The sequence below is a fragment of the Toxorhynchites rutilus genome, chromosome 3 (genome assembly GCF_029784135.1).
Source record: "Toxorhynchites rutilus septentrionalis strain SRP chromosome 3, ASM2978413v1, whole genome shotgun sequence".
Lineage (NCBI taxonomy): Eukaryota > Metazoa > Arthropoda > Insecta > Diptera > Culicidae > Toxorhynchites > Toxorhynchites rutilus.
In genome coordinates this window covers 108,200,575-108,213,552 of record NC_073746.1, presented here as the reverse complement: position 1 = coordinate 108,213,552, position 12,978 = coordinate 108,200,575, and the positions used below count along the sequence as shown (strand labels likewise).

The 12,978-nt window shown below is 33.1% G+C and overlaps 1 protein-coding gene across 2 annotated transcripts in view; it reads right to left on the bottom strand.

Moving 5' to 3' along the window:
* The window catches only part of LOC129777486 (uncharacterized), a 648,520-nt gene that overhangs the window by 602,740 nt on the left and 32,802 nt on the right, over positions 1–12,978 (bottom strand). The window lies entirely within an intron of this gene.

Sequence of the window (12,978 nt, the reverse complement as noted above, 5' to 3'; positions counted from 1 at the left end):
TTGAGCGTCTGTGCTGAGCAGTCGCAGAGGAACTGGGGGAGTGTGGTTACCCTAAGGAACATGTCCATTTCCTGTGTCCACATACCACTAAAATTTCCGTTTTTCGAAGAATATTGTAGCGCAACTTATGGTAGTTCCAGATAGTAAGCGTTTTTTATTGAGAAAATTGAAAATAGTACTTTTTTCATTATTAGAAAAAAAGTTGAAAAATCAAACATTTTTTTAGTGAGGAGTTAAAGTGATCACCTGTGGGGGGCAAAGTGGTCACTCGCACATATCACTCTACAAGGCATAGATTTATGCGTGTTTTCTTGTCCAAATGGCCTGACCGGGTAAGGGAGTAAAAAGTGCCCCCAGACTAAAACACCAGCTGTATGGAAAATATTGTATAGGGTACTAAATAAAATATTTTGGCAGTATTACCATATATTTAAGTCCTTATGTGGTACACCATAGGATCTATGGTGAAAATGCATCTTTTCGGTTTTTTCACGGTTTTTTGAGGATGAATAACTTTGAGATAAAAATATGATAAAAATACTGAATGAACATCTTACTAAGGTGTATCGATAAATATCTTCAAACCATTTTTTCATCAAAAAATCTAATAATAATAAAAAAATTAAATATGCGGTACAAAAAAAATTATGAATTTTCTGGCATTTCGAAATTTTGAAAAAAAAAATATATGCTCTAATTTTTATTTAAATGCGTTGGTATGTGTCTTTTTTTTACATGTGACGTTATGTTTCCCTGAATTTTTAAGAGCATTGTTGCCGTTCTACGCATAGTTGTCCCATGTTCCAAAATCAGCAACTAAGAAAAACGCAATCAAAGTTTTCTAGCATATTTGTCTACCAGAAGCTTTAAGCATTTCAGTTTAGCAATACACCGGATTTTTTATGAGCAGTAAACTATTGTTTTATGAAATGTTAGAACACGCATAACGCATAACTGGGACAGTTATGCGTAGAATATCAACATGAGACAATTGAGCTTGATGTTGTTTTATGAAATACTGGGAATAAACAATGAGTTTTTTTGTGTTTTTCTAGAAGATTATGCGTAAAACCATCGTTTTATGAAGAAAGTATTGATCTGCAACACTTTTGCAGAATATTAATCTCATTGTTATTAGACATTCGCTAACTAGGTGTACACTTGTTTTGTTATTTTTTTTTTTTTTTTCGAGAATTAGTTCGTTCTTCTAAACCGGAAATGAGTGCATTAGCCCTGCTGAAAGCGTGACATAAAATTATTTGTACTTCAACCGATCCATTTGTTATGTATATATTTATATTTGCAATTGCTCGTCGGAAAACATCGTTTATACATTTTACTTTAGTATTGAATTGTAATTTTTTTTTCAAATGTATTCTAAGACTCGTGTCAGTGAAGCGCTACACCGTCTGAAAAGTGAATTGATCTACTTACGTACTAAAATCAACACAAACGAAACAAATTGCTCTTCTCTCACAAACACTATTACTTCATTTTTACACGTGGTTTTACCTATACTACTATAATGGCTTCCTTCCACCTTAAGGTGAAGGTGGAAGCTAGCCATTGTAGTAGTATAGGTAAACCCACGTGTAAAAATGGGGTAATAGTGTTTGTGAGAGAAGAGCAAAGCACACGTAAATAGATCAATTCACTTATCTGACTGTGTGGCGCTTCATTGACGCGAGTCTTTGAATACATGTGAAAAAAAAAATCAATACTGAAGTTAAATGTATGAACGATATGTTCCGATGAACAATTGCAAACATAAATATATATAGAAGGTGCATTTGCATATGAACTAAAATTCTAATTATACGCGAGCGTAACATGAGCAATTTTATAGCACATGCTAATTGGGGCTCTTTTGGTATTAACAAGTTCTTCCGCACAGTAACTCGATGTTGATAATTCCTTAATATTCTCCTACCCTTGTCTTCGTTGACCGAGGCATTTTGATTGAATGAAATACTTTTCCGTTTGCTTTTTTTTGACAGCATAGGCAACCGTGGCAGTGTTCAGCTACAATTTTCTTAACCAATGTTAAAGTTGATAAAACTTACATTATAGTCCCATTAAACGTAAAAATAATAATTGTATTGATATCAACATGATTTTATTTTAATGATTTTCATGACATGAAACGCTATAACTCAGGAATAACGTTTTATTGAATGGTTTTATAGCTGTTTCGATTATGTTGTCTGGCATCAGTGTCGAAAAAATAACGATGCTTTCACCAATGTGTGTGTGTGTGGGTAATGCAAAATGAAGAAAGTTTTTTTCACAGGGAAATGCGCGAAATAGTGTTAGAAATAAATGCCAGATACTCACATCTCGTCATGTATACAAGTTTAGATGCGCATATTCTCGCCGGCTTATCGATTTGCGTAGTGTTGTTACCACACCGCTGCATTATGAGTATGCTCAGGATTACATGCGATAGTGTTCGTTTCTTTTTCTGAGTTCCGGCTCACAAGTATGCATTATGTGGTGCCGAGATGAAGAATGGAAGGTGGGAAGATTCACAAGTTTTCAAATGTCAACTAAAATGTTATTTTTTTTTCTTTGATTTCTTCTTATATCAGAAGTAATATTCTAATGTCTACTATGTTCGAATTTTAGAGCATAGAAGTTTATCTCTTGTCAGCAATTGTAATTACTTTTTTCACAATTATGGTGCTGAAAACTAAGATGCAAGCGGAAAACTTTTCGTCTAGGTCATTGGGGGTCAGTTAAATTTAATTTTCAAGTGCATTTTACATGAAAAAAACATGCAACCCTTCTTCCCGTGCATTGTTGAATGTTTATCCGTCAAAGGAACAAAAGATTATGTGACTCTGACTTTGCTCATTTACGATTTTGGTCGACGTAACGAGAAGTAAAATTGAATTGAAATTAAGTTTAGAACACCTCAAATATACTGAAATTTCAGTTTCTGCTAAAATGCCAGTTGGGACATTATGATTTTGAACGCTAGCATTGATTTAAGAAAGAAAACTAGTTGGTTCATTTCATTTGCTAATTTTTACTTTTAATAACAACATTTTTTCTATGTAGTGGTCTATTATAAGAAAAGTTACATACATAAACAAAATCTGTGTCGTCACAGATTTAAAAATCTTCCCACCTTTAATTTTCCATCTCGATGTAGTGCGGTCTGTATCCAAGTGTTGGTGTAAAAAAAGTAGGACAAATTGAATTCAGAAGTGTTGCTGTTACTGTTTTGTATCTCAGAACTGTCCAGACCACAATTTTTTTATCAATTTCTCTAATAATTTGGATGGATGTGCGTTTGCTTAAAGGAAAAAATCATATATTATTAGAGTATAGGGAAATACAGGAGTTCTGTTGTTTGCCTTGTAAGGTCACCGAAAGATGTTCTCATCACGCATTCACATGATGAGATATCTGCTCATATATATTATTTGTCAAGATAGCGGAAACATAGAACCTCTGGTTTACCTTTTCAGGTTTCCATCAAATGGCTGACTCCGCGTTTAGGAAATCACATAACTTACCGTTCCAATCGATTTGGACACCCCTACCAATTTATTGTGATATAAATTTCAAATTTCAAATAATTAATATGTTAAAATAGTGTTAAAAAAAAGCTTCTAGTTTCCTATATATATTCCTTAAAATCGTTTCGATAACACGGTTGATTCTACACATTTATAGCCTTCGCACAGCTCAAAGTGAACATGAGGGATTAACTTAATTCTAGAAATATTAAAGCTCAAATCACTGAATGTGCTGAATTTGAGCGTGACCTAGAGAAGTTTAACTAAGACTGAAATAAAACAGTGAAACAAACTTTGAATCATTTGAACGACTCGATGATGCAAACAATTTTCCATTTTTTTAAATACGTTTTGATATTGATTATTGAGCTGAACAAAACGAACTAAAACACCCGGATTCAATCACTCTCTTGAGCAATATGTGTCAATATTGATACTTCAAATCAAAGATCAGATTTTCGAGATTTCAAACAAATAATGTTTGTTCTAAAGCATATTTACAATTTTGCTTATTCTACACTTAATAGGATGGGGAACCGATTATTCGCGGACGACTCGAGGTAAGAAGGGTGACAATTTTTTTTATCAGGGAAAGGAAGGAACATACTGAGGTTTGGACAATACTGATGATTAAACACGGAGATCGATAGTTCTGAGGAAAAGATTTGGAACATATAATCAAGGTCTAACCGTGCCAACACATCCCGCAGTTGAGTTGTTTTCCTCGGACCCGAAGAGAAGCATTTATGTCCTCTTTTCAAGCATTGACCGTTCTCCAGTGTTTGGATTGCTACCTTATCATGCTCCCTTTAATTCAATACAACCATTACATTTTCGTGGTACACACAATTGTATTATAATGTGGATATTCACCTAGTGCAAACATTCCCTGGTAATTATGTGAACTTCCATTACACTACAAAACTTTTCCGACTCTACGTAGATACAATCAACAATCAATAAAAATTTCACGATTAAAACATTCCTTTTTTCATGATTCCCCATACAAAAATGCCATGTATTTCTAAAAACTATGAAAGATAGAAAATTGATGTCTTCGACAAAAGTTCATATTTTAATAAGATGTAGAACATTTTTGAATACGCTATATTGATATCTAGACTTTAAAAAAATTAGGATTAGTAGTAATTTTTTCTAAGAAAAAGATGTTGTTAAAAAACTTTTTCCCTGTAAAAGTGCCCATCTTCCTATGTATGGATGACTTGTTGGAAATTGTAAGGGCAATTCACATTTTTTTTTTTTTGAGAATCTTCAAAAAATACGTTGTTGAGAAAAATGAATTTCAATTTTTGAAATATGTTTTTCTATCGTAATTTTCCTTTAAATTTTTTTTAGTAATTTTTTACGAAATTTTAACAATTTCCTACATTTTATCTTTTAACCAGAATTTTGTAGGTACTATAGTTTTTTAATTATAATTTTTTGTAAAAAATTAAAAAAAAAATGTCAGCATTAAAAAAGTAGTCTAATTCTTTCTCAAGTATGCAAAGTTGCTTAAATGGTCAATGCCTTTACACCTACATCGTTTCATTGCTATCTGACATGGTGCTGCCAATGGCCAGTCGAGTTGGCATGAAATTCGTCCATAGTTTTGAGATAAAAATATTTTATTCAGACCAAAAACACAGATTTTATTAAGGCAACCCTGGCCGCAACAGCTATTCGTAGGATTTCTTCTTATTTTTAACTATGCTTCCAAACTGTTGTTATTGAAATAGTTTTACAGTTTACAGTTTAACAGTTTTTGGGAAAAAATCATTTTCGTTTCAGGTTATAGCCCTGGTGGTAATAAGTAATAGTACAGCCCTGGCAATGTAATAACAAATTATAAAACATGTAATGTTTCTATGAAATAAAGTTAACATTAATAACAATATTGCTAGGAACGAATTCTGATGATTGGCATGTCAATCGAATTTGATTCCTGTTTTCAACTTATTTGGTATAAATAAACCATGCACAGTTGAAAATCACTGGTTCAATCCAGCTAGCGAGCGAACAACAATCATTCATTATGATGATATCATACACATACACAACGAGTGAGCGTTATTTCATTTGAGAGAATAGTTTAATTTTTTCTCAATCATTTGCATTTCAGGTGCTTTCCGAAAGACGCTTACATACAAGCAGTGTGCCAACTATAATTTTCCAAAATCAGGAAGAAATCAGGATAGCTCATGTTGGGTTGTTCGAAAAATTCGTGACTATTTTTTAGAAAACGAATTGACATATTATAAACAGATAAATGTAAAATTTTATCCCACAATCATTTGACATATTTCGTGTAACCTCAAAATTTTATCCTCCCAAAATGTCTTTGCTTTTACATCAAAATCTGTTCACGGTATTTTCTATACTGTCCATAGGGTCGAAGTTTTTGTCATTGAGAGAATGAACCTGAACCTGATCCAAAAATAATCTGAAGGTGCATTAGTCGGTTAGTTCAGCAGGTGGAGTAGCACTTCCTAGCCGGGCTCCAAAATAATTTGTAGTGTGCTCAAGAAAACCAAAAGACACACTGACGAAACCGTAACGATTTACGTAACCAAGTTTCACCAGAAACACATGAACGGTTGTTCCAGGTATCTGTAGATAATCTGCTAATTTATTTGTCATGTCCCGAGGATTATTCCTGATCCACGTTTCGATTTGGCATTCGTCTGAGGCGGCTTTCCAAACAACTTTATATAGGTCATTCAATTTTTTTCTTCTAAATGTTCCATATACCATATTTAGCTGTCATTTGCTGCGAAATATAACGGAAACTGTATCTTTTTAGTTTAGCTCTACATAATTTTTAGTGGCCAACACTTCTTTCATTGACGGCGCCAGTGGTTGTATGGTTAGCGTAACAGCCTCACAATCCGATCGGCCTGGGTTCAATCCTAGCTGGCGTCGTTGGGATTTTCTGAGGCGAAAAATCTCTGGTTACGTCTTCCTTCGGAGCGGAAGTAAAAGAAGTTGGCCCGGCTCATGAGTTGTTGAGTCTGATAGGTAGGAACAGGTGGAGTCGCCTCCCTGATGTCGGTGATTGGCACTAAAGTGGCGGAAATAGGCCGACGAAAAATAAGCGAAGATAAAAAAAAAAAAACTTCTTTCATTGTTTCCGTTCTTAGTCTATTTTTTAATCTTCGTTTTATTGAGATCGAATTGGGAAGATTGAGAGATTGAGAAGAATTGAAAAACAAGTTTCAAACTCTCCCAGAAGTAGAAAAACCAGTGTGCCCCCGGATCTTTTGATTATCATTTCGGACAAGTTTTTTTTCCAAGCAGCATTACAGTCAATTACAGAAAAGTCTATATTCAGAATTTATCGGTATTCATGGTCCATGGAACGAATATTTACTCACCAAAAAAAAAGCATATCAGAAGAGGAAGAATTGAAGATTGTTTTCAAATTTTTATGTTATTTGGTTCGATTTTATAAATCTTATCATATTGACTTTGAAAACTATTTTTTTCTGTTGGATAATTTTACACTCTGAAGCGTTTTCTTCATCAGAAACTTTACAGCTACTCCTACAAATACATCATCCTCACTAAGGTAATGTTGTGCGCCAAACTTAATATCGCCATAATTCCTTAAATTTGTCAAATATTCTGGTTTCATGAAATTATCCAAACCGTTTTGAAATTCTTAGAACAATTTGAGTGTTGTGAATATATTTTAGGATTTTCATTCTAGAAAGGCTTATTCAGTCGATTTACAACTGGTTGTGCTGTAGAAAATAAATTTAAAAAAATAACAATTTAAGTTAAACGGTTTCATTGTGATTAAACATTATAATTATACAGAAAATGTACTGAAAGCTAAAAAATAATTAGGCAAGTAGCAGTTAGCAGTTATCAATTCCTTTCTACATTTATCTAGAACATTGATGAGATTAAAATTCAATCGGTAGGCATATGATGAAACCACTGATTGCGGATAATGAAAATCCGATGTGCCCCATTGTAAACATTCTGATTCATTACACCATCGTTTTCATCGATGGTGAAATAAACCAGAATGTTTACTGAATGAATGTTTCTTTATAATAGCTCAAATTATTGATACTTCTTCACAATCTCCCAGCATCAATCCTAGTAAAAAAAACTATGGGAAAAAGTTAGAAACCATAAAATTTCTAAAAATATTTTCTAAAAAACCACTTGATGATTGAATGGAGGAATATCCTCCCGAATACACTAATAAACTCGTAGATAATGGCTAAGGGCAGCTCAAAATAGTTGCAATTAACAAGGGTTAGCAAACAACAAACATGGATGGAATTCTGAAATTCATTGACGCCTTCGAAATCGAATTGTAATTTCAACCACCGTAAGAATCATTCTGAAAACAGATAGATCCTTTCACTTTTTTTTTTAATTTCAGGTCGCAAATTGATGCTGGATGCTGGGAATAACCTGGATAATCGAATTCAATTTCCAACAAATGATGAGAAGTTGATAAACTATCGAATTCGAGTCATCAAATAATTCATCAATTCGTACATCATCTCTATCAAATCGAAAAGTCTCATCTTCGAGTCTGATGTTCGAAAATTAAAATTAAATTTACAAAATTTTAAATTCAAATAATTAAATCTAGAAATCGATTTTATTTTCTCATCCTGTGCGTGGACATTTCACTCCTGCGTACTCTAAATGTAGTCAACTACACTCCGTTAGAATAGTTTTTTTCAAATAATTGATAGACCAATGAAAGCGATACCGTAGTGGGTGCGGCGTTGCGTAAGGTTACACGCAAAAATCATACAATTTAGATCAAAATAAAAATTCAATATTCCAGTAGTAAATTTCTCATCGTTATTGAAAATCGTTCTGGGAGAAGAACATCGTCCAATTTAATCCAAATATGCGCTCGTCATTCATAATTCGTTCCTATTGGTTTACAATATTCTTTCTGTAAATTATATTATACCACTCAATCTCAACAATTTCCTTACAAATAAATAACTCGAGCTCAAGATGTCTGTCCATGACGAATGAGATGAGTAATAATCTAAATCGAAACAAGATCTCAACCCTCAAGTGAAAAAGCTTGTAACGTTCCGATTGATCATTAATTTTGCATTAATAAAGGCTCGACATCTTTTACTTTAAACTCCCCTTTCAGCAGCCGAGACAATTTACAGTTGTACTGAAACCGCAATTATCTGACAGGAAAAGCGCGTCCTCCGTGTCTCAACGAATGCGGGCCAAGGTATAGACAACTGGTATCATCACCTCTGGCGAGCAAACCGTCCTTTGTTCTTTTAATTAAAAAGCATAATTAAGCTGCGGTACAAGGATGATTATTCAAGGAAACTCAAACTCTCCGTTGTCCATCATAACCCATCATTCAGTGGAATGAAAGTGCTGAATAAGTTCGGACGAACAAGATTAATGGCTTTGTAACGAAGCAACTTATAGGAATAAAGTCAGCACTCTAATTATCGATTGAATAAAAAAAACGCTAATTGCACATTACACTGCGCAATATACACTTTTCGGACGGAGGATGAGTTTCCATTTTCGAATTTCCTCATGATGATACTGCATAAATTGACGAACTTCTGAGTCACTAGAAAGCAAATATAATTTTTCGTCAGTTCGCCTCAAAGTGTCAAGAGGGCTTTTCTTTGTTTATTCAAAAGGCCTCATCTGCAGTTCGTCAAAATAAGCGTGCAGCTTATGGATGTGCTTGTGTGGGTGTATACGCCATTTAATCCTCTTCTGATGAATGCGAGTAAGAACAGGCGTCCTCCGGCCAACCGCCAACACCCAAGTAAGTCCATTATGTTGATTTTTTTTTTGCGCCATGCTACTGCAAGCGATGGTTCGGATGCTGATGGCAAAATGATGGGGATGATAATGCTGGCAAAAGCATAGGAAGACAAGTTGGACAATGTCATTTCTCCGGGAACTGGGAATATTTATATAGGGCTCAAGAGCAGCAGCAGCAGCAGTAGCTCTCGGTAGGTTTGCATAATTTTTCGATTTAGCTTGCGCAATAAGATGGTTGCGGAAACTTTTTTTTTCTTGCTACCAGGAAAGGCAGTCTGTAGCCTCACACTCCATCGAAACACAAATAAATTACTTTTAGCTTGTTTCATTAGTTCTTGGGATAATAAATTACACTATCGAGAAAGGGATGCCATGAAGCGCGATGGTGACACTGATGTCAAACACAAATGTGGGGAAGTAAGAGGATACGAAAAAATGGAAACGACAGGAAAGACAGGAAAGACAGAGAGACAGAAAAGACAGAGAGACAGAAAAGACAGAAATGACAGAAAAGCCAGAAAAGCCAGAATAGCCAGAAAAGACAGCAATGACAGAAAAGCCAGAATAGACAGAAAAGACAGAAAAGACAGAAAAGACAGAAAAGACAGAAAAGACAGAAAAGACAGAAAAGACAGAAAAGACAGAAAAGATAGAAAAGGCACAAAAGCCAGAATAGCCAAAAAAGACAGCAATGACAGAAAAGCCAGAATAGACAGAAAAGCAAGAAAAGCCAGAATAGCCAGAAAAGACAGCAATGACAGAAAAGCCAGAATAGACAGAAAAGCCAGAATAAACAGAAAAGACAGAAAAGACAGAAAAGACAGAAAAGACAGAAAAGACAGAAAAGACAGAAAAGACAGAAAAGACAGAAAAGACAGAAAAGACAGAAAAGACAGAAAAGACAGAAAAGTCAGAAAAGACAGAAAAGACAAAAAAGACAGAAAAGACAGAAAAGACAGAAAAGACAGAAAAGACAGAAAAGACAGAAAAGACAGAAAAGACAGAAAAGACAGAAAAAACAGAAAAGACAGAAAAGACAGAAAAGACAGAAAAGACAGAAAAGACAGAAAAGACAGAAAAGACAGAAAAGACAGAAAAGACAGAAAAGACAGAAAAGACAGAAAAGACAGAAAAGACAGAAAAGACAGAAAAGACAGAAAAGACAGAAAAGACAGAAAAGACAGAAAAGACAGAAAAGACAGAAAAGACAGAAAAGACAGAAAAGACAGAAAAGACAGAAAAGACAGAAAAGACAGAAAAGACAGAAAAGACAGAAAAGACAGAAAAGACAGAAAAGACAGAAAAGACAGAAAAGACAGAAAAGACAGAAAAGACAGAAAAGACAGAAAAGACAGAAAAGTCAGAAAAGTCAGAAAAGATAGAAAAGACAGAAAAGACAGAAAAGACAGAAAAGACAGAAAAGACAGAAAAGACAGAAAAGACAGAAAAGACAGAAAAGACAGAAAAGATAGAAAAGACAGAAAAGACAGAAAAGACAGAAAAGACAGAAAAGACAGAAAAGACAGAAAAGACAGAAAAGACAGAAAAGACAGAAAAGACAGAAAAGACAGAAAAGACAGAAAAGACAGAAAAGACAGAAAAGACAGAAAAGACAGAAAAGACAGAAAAGACAGAAAAGACAGAAAAGACAGAAAAGACAGAAAAGACAGAAAAGACAGAAAAGACAGAAAAGACAGAAAAGACAGAAAAGACAGAAAAGACAGAAAAGACAGAAAAGACAGAAAAGACAGAAAAGACAGAAAAGACAGAAAAGACAGAAAAGACAGAAAAGACAGAAAAGACAGAAAAGACAGAAAAGACAGAAAAGACAGAAAAGACAGAAAAGACAGAAAAGACAGAAAAGACAGAAAAGACAGAAAAGACAGAAAAGACAGAAAAGACAGAAAAGACAGAAAAGACAGAAAAGACAGAAAAGACAGAAAAGACAGAAAAGACAAAAAAGACAGAAAAGACAGAAAAGACAGAAAAGACAGAAAAGACAGAAAAGACAGAAAAGACAGAAAAGACAGACAAAACAGAAAAGACAGAAAAGACAGAAAAGACAGAAAAGACAGAAAAGACAGAAAAGACAGAAAAGACAGAAAAGACAGAAAAGACAGAAAAGACAGAAAAGACAGAAAAGACAGAAAAGACAGAAAAGACAGAAAAGACAGAAAAGACGGAAAAGACGGAAAATATGCTAAAATATGAAAATACGAAAAGATGAAAAGATGAAACGACGAAAAGACGAAAAGACGAAAAAACGAAAAGACGAAAAGACGAAAACATAAAAAGACGAAAAGACGAAGAGACGAAACCAAAAATACTAAATAAATAAAATGAAAAAGAATACACAGAACACAAAAAATACACAAAATGCAAAAAAAATACGAAAAATACAAAAATGCGAAAAATGTGACAAATGACGAATTTCATGTCAACTTGTCTTAGGTGTTAGCAGCAACATCTCAAATAGCAGTGAAACGTTGTGGGTGTAAAGACTTTGGTCATTTGAGCATTTTTGCATACTTCAAATCTACAAAAAAAATAGACTACCTTTTGAAAGGGGCAAATTTTTTTTTCTTAATATTTTACAAAAAAATATAACTCAAAATTTATAATACCTACAAAGTTCTCGTCAATGGATGAAATGTAGGAAGATGTTTGATTTTAAATAGATAAATATCAAACCAATTTCTTTAAAAAAAATTTTTGAGAAAAATGAAATTCAGTTTTTAAAATATTTTTTTCCAGTGTATTGTTCTTTTGATTTTTTTTATATCTTCTTATAAAAATATAAATAATAAGATTTTTCGAAGAAAATATCAAAATACCAAAATACCAAAATACCAAAATACCAAAATACCAAAATACCAAAATACCAAAATACCAAAATACCCAAATACCAAAATACCAAAATACCAAAATACCAAAATACCAAAATACCAAAATACCAAAATACCAAAATACCAAAATACCAAAATACCAAAATACCAAAATACCAAAATACCAAAATACCAAAATACCAAAATACCAAAATACCAAAATACCAAAATACCAAAATACCAAAATACCAAAATACCAAAATACCAAAATACCAAAATACCAAAATACCAAAATACCAAAATACCAAAATACCAAAATACCAAAATACCAAAATACCAAAATACCAAAATACCAAAATACCAAAATACCAAAATACCAAAATACCAAAATACCAAAATACCAAAATACCAAAATACCAAAATACCAAAATACCAAAATACCAAAATACCAAAATACCAAAATACCAAAATACCAAAATACCAAAATACCAAAATACCAAAATACCAAAATACCAAAATACCAAAATACCAAAATACCAAAATACCAAAATACCAAAATACCAAAATACCAAAATACCAAAATACCAAAATACCAAAATACCAAAATACCAAAATACCAAAATACCAAAATACCAAAATACCAAAATACCAAAATACCAAAATACCAAAATACCAAAATACCAAAATACCAAAATACCAAAATACCAAAATACCAAAATACCAAAATACCAAAATACCAAAATACCAAAATACCAAAATACCAAAATACCAAAATACCAAAATACCAAAATACCAAAATACCAAAATACCAAAATACCAAAATACCAAAATACCAA